The 9381-nt window shown below is 35.5% G+C and overlaps 1 long non-coding RNA gene across 2 annotated transcripts; it reads right to left on the bottom strand.

Annotated features, from left to right (window-relative positions):
- Positions 1 to 2855: 2855 nt before the first annotated feature.
- LOC138708011 (uncharacterized) lies at positions 2856 to 7886 on the bottom strand. 2 transcript variants are annotated; one of them, XR_011334527.1, is made up of 4 exons: positions 7479 to 7886; positions 6921 to 7038; positions 6336 to 6465; positions 2856 to 5250 (listed from the first exon to the last, which is right to left on the bottom strand). It is a non-coding gene; the product is annotated as an uncharacterized lncRNA (long non-coding RNA). The 2 variants fall into 2 exon arrangements; XR_011334526.1 differs by lacking the exon at positions 7479 to 7886 and adding an exon at positions 7318 to 7461.
- Between the last annotated feature and the right edge of the window lie 1495 nt (positions 7887 to 9381).

Below are 9381 nucleotides of genomic sequence, written 5' to 3'. Positions count from 1 at the left end.
AGCCAATGAAACAAAAAAGAAATTGGCCCTCCTTAGTGTAGCTTTTCTGAAGAATAGGGCATTGCAAAAAATGTTTTTCTTAAATTTCCTAAATGCACTCCTGCCATGTTATTACAATTATTGAAACATACTTGTGTACAAATTTTCATGTGTTTAGGTCATATTTTGACCCCTGCTCACCTCAATAATAACTTTTGCTATGAGGTAAAAACTGATTTACTTTTTCCTTTACAAGTTGTAACCAACAATGAGTAAAGATATGGAAAAGCAATCACCTGAAGGGATGATCTGCCCCCTTTTGTTCACACCAAACCACCCAGTTCTTAGAAAAGATGATGGAGAAGGTCCAAAAGCGTGGCTCAGGGAATTTACTATAAGATTTGACACCGAAAGAAGGATCTCAACTGCCTTCCAATGTGGATGTGCTTCGTTTCTTTGTTTTTCTTAATCATGGACCAATGCAGAAAGATGAGAGATGATGTTATTGAATATATTATTTTGAAGATAGAAGAATTTTGGAAACTGTCTGGTTTTCCTATGATGCCTATGAGAGCTGGACATACCAAACAAAAACTCAGTAAAATATAAAATATAAGAATGACTAGCGGTACTAGTATCTGTTATGCCAGACTTTGAAGAAGGTAAACTTCTTGGTATTCTGGTAATTACAAACACAACAGGTACAGAACAAGCAAGAGCTACTTTAAGTCATGCAAATGAATGGGAGCTCTCTGATAACGTGAGATCCCTCGTTTTTGACACTACAACGTCAAACTCAGGATGGAAAATCGGAGCATGTGTACAGCTCGAAAAATTACTGAACAAAAAATTGAGAGAATCTTATGTTCAGTTCACAAGACATTGTTAGGTAAAACATCAGGTCCTGAAAATGACAATTTCATTCAATTCAGGGACTCTATTTGGAAAACCATCCATACAGAAGAAAAATTGAAGACCATACAAATCAAGAACAGGTCACTGAAACTCATAATGGAAAATACAATTCAATCACTGAAGAGAATACTTTCCACCCCAAATAGAAATAACTTATTACCTCATGCTGATTATCGGGAGTGTGCTGAGCTGATGTTAATTCTGGGAGAAACACCTGAATGAGGAATACACTAGCTGAAACCTGGAGCAGCTCACATTGGTCGATGGATGCCGTCCATTTTGTATCCAGCAAAGATGTTTGCTTTCAGTGCTCAAGCAGGATATGATATCATGATCGATAAATTAGAAGCACTATACAAATTCAATGCACTATTCTATGTTGAAAAATTGTTCTCTTCATCCAATGGTGCCGATGCAGTCTACAATGATCTGAAGCTGTGACATGACTTGATCAAATACCACAAGCACAATCATCAAGTTGCTAATGTAGCAATACAAGCCATGGAAAGACACTTGTGGTATTTAACCAAAGAATGTGCTGTGTTCTCCCTATTTTCAAACAGAGTTACTAATTCGGAACAGCAGCAAATTGCTAGGACATTATTTCGATTTCTGCGACCAAAAGAATTTGAGAGGGGCATTCCAACATTTCCAATCCTGAACCACAGTATGAAACTCTCATCTCTTATTGGCTATAAATCCTGGTTCTTTTTTCACAGCATCGATGTTGAGGTCCAATGGCTTGAAAAATTCGTTAGCCAACAGCATCTTGATCACAATTATCAAGAAGCTGAGGCATATGTACAGTATTTCAAAGTGGTGAATGATCTTTCTGAATGGGCCATGAAGGTGATTCAAGACTTCTCAACTAGTGTTACCAACGACGAAACTCAAAAATAGTACAGTACTTATTGCAAGTAGTTGAATATCATGGCAAACAAATTCCCAACTATAAAAAAAGTGACATTAAAGATGTCAACTGCAGCCTCTAACAAACCTTAAATTCAGTAAATATAGTCATTTGATATGGATATTATATAGCTGAGGTCAAGATTTAATTAAAGTACTTGTTAATTAATATATATGTGGATTTACAGTATTGTATAATGAACTGCGTTAAAAGAGAAACATTTAATATTACATTTTCTCATTATTTTACTATTAGAAAAGAATGTCTTGTTAGTCAGCCATGTTGGGCAGGGGTCAAGACATGACCAAATTACCTAAAACTTGGTACTGTATACCATAGACAAATAAATAGAAAGACCCCCAACTCAATGCATTACCTTCGACACGCTATTGACGCGACGTCAAGACACTTGGCGGCAAAACATCGGAACTACATCTCGTTACACATAGCGGCAGAATGCGGAACTACATCCCTTGTTACACGGCCCGATCGGTATTACAGGTATCCGTTATGCCAACATTAGAGCACGATCGGTACTGCAGATACCTATTATACCAACACATACTGGCATTTTTCATATCGCCAAAGGAGTGTGTAATGGTTTATCAGTTTAAATAACATGTTTAACCACAATATTTATATCACATTTTTGTTCTAACATGTGAATATAAATATAATGGTTGAACATGAAACTGAAAACCATTAACACACTCCCTCTTTTAACACAGTCATTTAACCCTTTTATTAAATTAATTTATCAAATTTGACTAATAAAAGTTTTTGCATCTTCTAGATCAAATATGTAATTGAGATACAGGATGCGAATAGGATAGGATACTTCTCTCCAAAACACCTTAAGCACTATTTTTAAATAATGTTATGTATCATGTATTGGAAGATAAAAACAAAGATTGACTTTGGAATATTGACTTCGAAGTTATTATTGGTCAGTTATATAATTATAATTCGCTCTTAATTTTTTTATGTCTAACATTAGCTTGAAAATAGTCATAAGATGTTTTGCTGTGACATAGTACAACGCACGTTCATAAACATTTATAAAACACCACTTTATTTGTTTTACACTGTCAGAGCTGAACATCTATTTTTAAAAGTAACTGCCATTAGTTTAATATATGGATATTAAAAATCTAAGTAATCAATAATCACCACTGATAAAGAATACAAAGAAAACTATTTGTCTACAACAGACATAAAATTAACTTAGACTTTTAATAAAAACACCATTAAGAAATACAAGTAAAAAAATTATTTTTCATTCTCTGATGTATAGTTGATTCAAAACACTCAACATATTAGAAAAAGTGCAATACAATTTATTAGAGATAAGTCTATACTTCGCAACATTTCCTAATTTTGAGCTTTGATACTGAGTGTTTGATTTGGTTGTGGCCCCATTGCTCAAAATATGTTGTTGTTGTATTCTAATGCCAGGGGTTTGACAAAGTCATTTGACCTCTTGCACTCCAATATTTTTCGAAGATATTATCATGGCCAGCCACTGAAGCACAGATTTTAAGGTGTTCCGAATCCATTTCTAGGTTTGAGTTGCACAGTGGGTAGTTAGGGGACTGATATATTCAAATTCTATGCAGGTGTTTGTTTGGCCAAACAGTCATGGCCTGTTGTCAATCTAAATGCAGTTACAGACGATTTTCGAGGTAAATCGGGAATTAACTGTGGATTATGATGCAGAGAGTTCCATTTTTTCCCTCGAGATTTGTGTTATCAAATTTTGTTTGTTGAAGTCTAAGTATGTAGATTTAATAAATCTTTTCACAGAGTAATACGTAGATTTAGTAACAGGTCTGTAAGTAGCAGTGCTGCCCTTCTTCGCTAAAGCATCAGCATTCTCGTTTCCCAGGATTCCACAATGGAATGGTATCCACTGGAATACAATTCTTTTATTGAGTGATATTAATTGAGAGAGCATTTTAGTTATTTCTGCTGTTTGAGATGAAAGTATGTATTTAGAGACTATTGATAGAATAGCTGCTTTGGATATAACTGTATTCTTAAATTTATTGATGTGGCATAGAAGATTCCTGAGACATTCGCTTATTACAATGATTTTTCCGTCAAAACTTGTTGTTCCATATCCAAGAGATCTATAAAGTGAGATGAGACAAAATATTGTACCATATTTACTCTCTTCTTAGCTGATGTTATACGACAAGCATTCCATTATAAAAAATTTAGTTGCTTCTGTACCATTAAAGTAGTCCCGCCCAGAAATCAGATTGGGGGATTATTTTGCTGCATAGAATTGGAAAATATCAGTCTCCTAACTGTCCATTGTGCTACTCAAACTAAGAAATGGATTCGGAACACCTCAAAATCTGTGCTTCTGTGGCTGACCATGACAATAATTTTGAAAAATACTGGAGTGCAAGAGGTCAAATGACTTTATTGTCAAATGCCTGGCATTAGAAAACATCAACATATTTACTCTGGTAATGATAATATCTTTGAAAAATATTGTAGTGCAAGAAGTCAAATGACTTTATTGTCAAACGCCTGACATTAGAAAACAACAACATATTTCCTCTCTAAAAATTCCAAATAATGCACCCAAATCTCACCAGTTGCAGAAGCTGCAGATTCGTATCGCTGCCACTGGACTCCCTCCTATGCCCTATAGATGACACAACTGAAATGCTCATTGTACTAGTAATTATTATTTGTATTTATATTACTATGTAATGTTAACTTAGGGTCTTAAAGATCGTTAGATTTATCATTGCCCTATATATTACAAAAATTATATTGCTTATAATGTAGAAGTCAAGTACTCTACTTTTTTTTTTCAGATGAATGAATGAATTCCCCTTATTTTCCTTCAATTAACTGAAGAAATCAACTCATTAAACGAAATGAGATAACAATGATAATAATAATAATAATAATAATAATAATAATTTATTCTAGTACCGAGGTCATGGAAAGCATGGGGCTCTACCTCCATGCTCCCCAAATGCCTTCTTGGCATGTTACGGGGATACCTTCGCCTTTTACCTTTAATAATAATAATAATAATAATAATAATAATAATAATAATAATAATAATAATAATAAATGAAGTCCATTACCATACACTTGTCAACAAAATTAAACACAATTTTGTTAAAAAGACAATGAATGAATCACTCAATGAAAGAGAATACAGGTTCAAATTGATGCCACAGTGAAGTGCAATGAATGAAGCAATTATGTTAGGTGGTGAAAAAGGCTAATGTAAGTAGGCTGGTGATGAAGTGGGTCGTAGTTCTTGAGTGGGATACCAAGCATCCCTTGATGGAATGGCCCCTCTTTGTAAGTTATATCTGAAGTCACCGTTATACTGATTACTGCGAAAATGGCTTGCACATATATAGGCCCTTCTGTAAGGATGAGGATTTTCTGCCACAGCAGCCCACATGTGGTACCTGTTACAATCAAAATTCTATTATTATCTTAAAAAAATACACAAACCAGGGTTGGTATTAATTTAAATTAATGATTTAATCATGATGTAAATAAAATAATTTTCATTTTATTTACATCAAATAATTGTTACTACTTAAATCACAGATTAAAATTAAATGCACCTAACATGATTAAGATGAGACATTAACTTCCTGAAAAAAATATATAAACGTTTTTACATATGACTGTTCTGCTGCTTCTTAAAACTATTAGCAATATATATGAGTAGCAAACTTGCATCTCTGCAATGAACAAAATATTTTCTATGGTGAAATATATTTTTCTTCCTATGAATTCATATAAAATTTCACCACAGAAAAATCTTTGTTTATTACAGACATATAATTCTAGCATTTTCTGAAGAAATGGACAGGTTTTGAAAGTTTGCTTCTCATATGTCTTTTCCCAACTCCTAATTAAGGAGCAACAGAACACATGGTACAGGTAGTCAAGTAGAGCCTACTTTCGGAATCACCACCTAATTAAAGCACAGTATGATGTTGAGGATTGAAATGAATAGTTGTAGCTCATAACAATATTCAAAGTAAAAGTTGCACAATGCCAAATGGACTACGTATTTATTCTGAAAACACACAATGCTAAGCTCTTCTGCTAAATTTATTTGTAAATATTAATCTCCCTAAATAGTTGAATTCTTTTCTAATGAATAATAAACTGAGCATAATATCTTGCCTAAGTCTAAGCTAATTATTATTATCATTAAGTGCAGGTTATTAGTGCTGTAACTCTTCATGTATTAATAATGAGGCCTATGTGTAAACATAGTAAATTATTTATGAAGCGATGTTGTTAATTACTTAAAATAACACATTAACAAAATACACAATTATGTAGGAACTAATGCACAAATTAAGTGTAAATGAATTACAAAAGAAGGCAAAAACTCATTTTAATAAATTAATATGAATTTGACAAATAATTCCCACTTAAATTTAAAAACCACTACAGTTTACCAACCCTGACTATTTACTGATGATATATAAGGATATCTTTGCATTGAGCTTATGCTAACGGCATTGCTTACCTTTTAAGCTGTGCTGCATTACTTGGCGCAGGAAACAGGAATAACCAGGTCTTTTCATTACTATCCGATTTCTGACAGTACACTGCAGCACATTCACAGTGTAAAACTCCGCCATTTGTCTTTCTATTAACTGAAACAAACCAGCAGTAGCCTAATATCATATAATGCATTAATAACACTACATTTCATAGAACAATTGAAGGATTGCAGTATAATCAACGTTTGTGAAATATTCCTGGAAGAATTCTATCCACGAGTCTATAAAAATAATAAATATCTCCGGCAATTTAACTCTTTTTATTTTATCAAAATTATTCCAGTAAAGGTACTACTGTTAACTGTAAAGTCAAATTTCTAAAATATATCTTTTCAGGAACAACACTTCTTTACTATTGCGTTACCAAGCTAAGGTATCCCGCCATCCTTTGGTAACGCAACTGTAAAGAATTACACCGGGAACAACATATTTAGTCATATCAGATTCTGTCCCACGAATTTTAAGATGTCTGACCAACTTAACTTAGCTATATACAAAAATAAGATGTTCGTTCATACCCAAAGTGTATATTAACTCTGTTAGCTTACCTTTAAAGCTCTTGGCGTAATTGCAGTTAGGCCTAATACACTGTTGTAATTCAACACAGAAGTCAGTTGATCATTTGGTAGTGGTAGAAGGAAGGTAATCGCGTTCTGAAGTTTATCCCTGAAAACAATTACAGATCTCAGTTTAATAAACGTTTAAGATATGATGGAAGAATTCAGTTTAAATTAGAAAACATGACGATGCAGTTAAGCTGCATCTACACGGTTCAATTTTTCATGCTCGTACGCACGCAATCTGGGAAGAATATTGAAAGAATCAAGTTTAAAGCGCATGTTGAATTAAGATAGGTACATTAAGATTTTCTATCTACAAGGTACGCCATATTAATATTAAAATACCATGTGATGGAGTGTAAAAACCGATTATAGTTTCACTGACCAAGTTCTGCAGCAGCGAAAGCTAAAATAATATATTAGCCTGCACATTGTGTGCACTTCCGTTATTATTAAATACCAATCTTGCAGGCATTGCTTGAATGTGTGAAGTTGAAAGAAAAGTTGAACCGTGTAGATGTAATCTCAAACATATTTCTTTCTTACCTTTTACGTTGCGAATTATTTCTCGTTGCAGGAAAGCACCAGTAACTTCTCAATTAACTCGATCTGTTCAAATTTCTTCCTTAAGCAGCCATGTTCGTCCATTCCATAATTTACACAAGATTTAAACAGAATAGGAATGCCAACATCCAACAATTGATCAACTGAACAAATGAGGTTAATAGGTCATACACAGTACACTAATATGGCTACTTTGTCCTCGAATGAAAATGCAAATTAGCTATATAGTAATAGTAATAATAATCCGAATATTATAAAACTGACACATTCTGTAAATAATGGATATTAATAATATCTGTTTAAAACTGTCATATTGGCAAAACTTATAACCAAAGAACTTTCGAAACCAAAGAGTTTTGTACTGCTAATTTTACAAATTCTGTGATCGAAATACAGCCAGCGCTGTCCTGACCACATGCGGCAAACTATGGAACATCTATGAGCATCCAACATCTATCATTTGAGTTAAACCCCCCTGCTGTATACACTCGTACGTGGTACAGTCATCAAGTTTTAAGACTTGAGACGCCTGGAGGGTAGGCTCCCACAAGAATCTGGATGTATCACAAGATGCCGCATAACACAGCGTACATTCAAACAGAATCACATCCTCCCTCAAAATAGTCTCCGTTGGCCGTTATGCACGTTTGCCAACGTTGGTATAGCTGCTGGAAGCACCATTGAAAGATGTTGGCAGGAAGGTCCCGTATGGCTTCTCTTGTGGCAGTCATGACCTCTTCGGAAGAATGAAATCTACGCCCACGTAGGGTTGCTTTCATGCGAGGAAAGAGAAAAAAATCGCATGGTGCGAGATCAGGTGAGTACGGAGGGTGTGGAAGAACTGTCACCTGTTGTCTTGCAAGTTCCTCTTGGACAAGGACAGAGCGATGTGCAGGGGCGTTGTCATGTAGCAACAGCCAATTTTTTGTACGCCATAGCTCAGGTCGCTTACGGCGAATTGAATCTCGTAAACGGCCAAGGATCTCTTTGTAGCGGGTTTTGTTCACAGTTGCACCTCCTGGGATGAATTCCATGTGAACAATTCCATTTGAATCAAAAAACAGTTCAAGCATCACCTTCCCTTTTGACCTGTCTTGTCGCGGTTTTTTCTGTCGTGGTGATAACGGCGTTTTCCAGGTGGCGGATTGTCGTTTCAGTTGCGGATCGTAAAGGAAACACCAAGTTTCGTCTCCAGTTATTATCCGGTTGAGAAACGTTGGATCATCATCAGCACTACTGATGAGGTCACCACAAATCGTCATGCAATCATCATGTTGGTCTTGCGACAGGATTCGTGGCACACTGTGCTCGGTAACACGAGATATGTTCAGGTCATCAGACAGAATTTTGTAGCAAGTACCATGGCTGACCCCTACTGTTGCTGTGATATCGTCTACCGATTGGGAGTGGTTAGCACGCACCAACGTTGCAACTTCTTGGATCTTGCGTTCAGTTCGAATTGTTTGTGGCCGACCAGTACGCACATCATCTTCCAAACTGTCTCATCCTTGCAAAAAACGTCAGTGCCACCTAAACACAACACTGCGACTCACTGCGTCCTCACCGTAAACTTGCTGCATCATTTGAAATGTTTCGGCAGCAGTTTTGCCTAATTTCTGGCAGAACATGATGTTTGCCCATTGCTCAAACTGTGACATCTCGGGTTCCGACGTGCACATTCAAATCACCGTCACAACAAAGACCGTAGTTCTGCTTACAGTGCATGCACTCAACTGTCTCTTGTTGGGTCGAGAGACTGACAAGGTATCATACCATGGCGCCACCTATGCGCTATAGTGCACCACAACGCCACTATGCGCTCAGTATTAGAACTTAATGACTGTACCACGTATTTTATCAAGTGAAACAACATAGAAGGGGTGTA

Source organism: Periplaneta americana, chromosome 10, assembly GCF_040183065.1.
Source record: "Periplaneta americana isolate PAMFEO1 chromosome 10, P.americana_PAMFEO1_priV1, whole genome shotgun sequence".
Lineage (NCBI taxonomy): Eukaryota > Metazoa > Arthropoda > Insecta > Blattodea > Blattidae > Periplaneta > Periplaneta americana.
The sequence above is the reverse complement of the archived record's forward strand: the minus strand, read 5'-3'. Positions and strand labels throughout refer to the sequence as shown.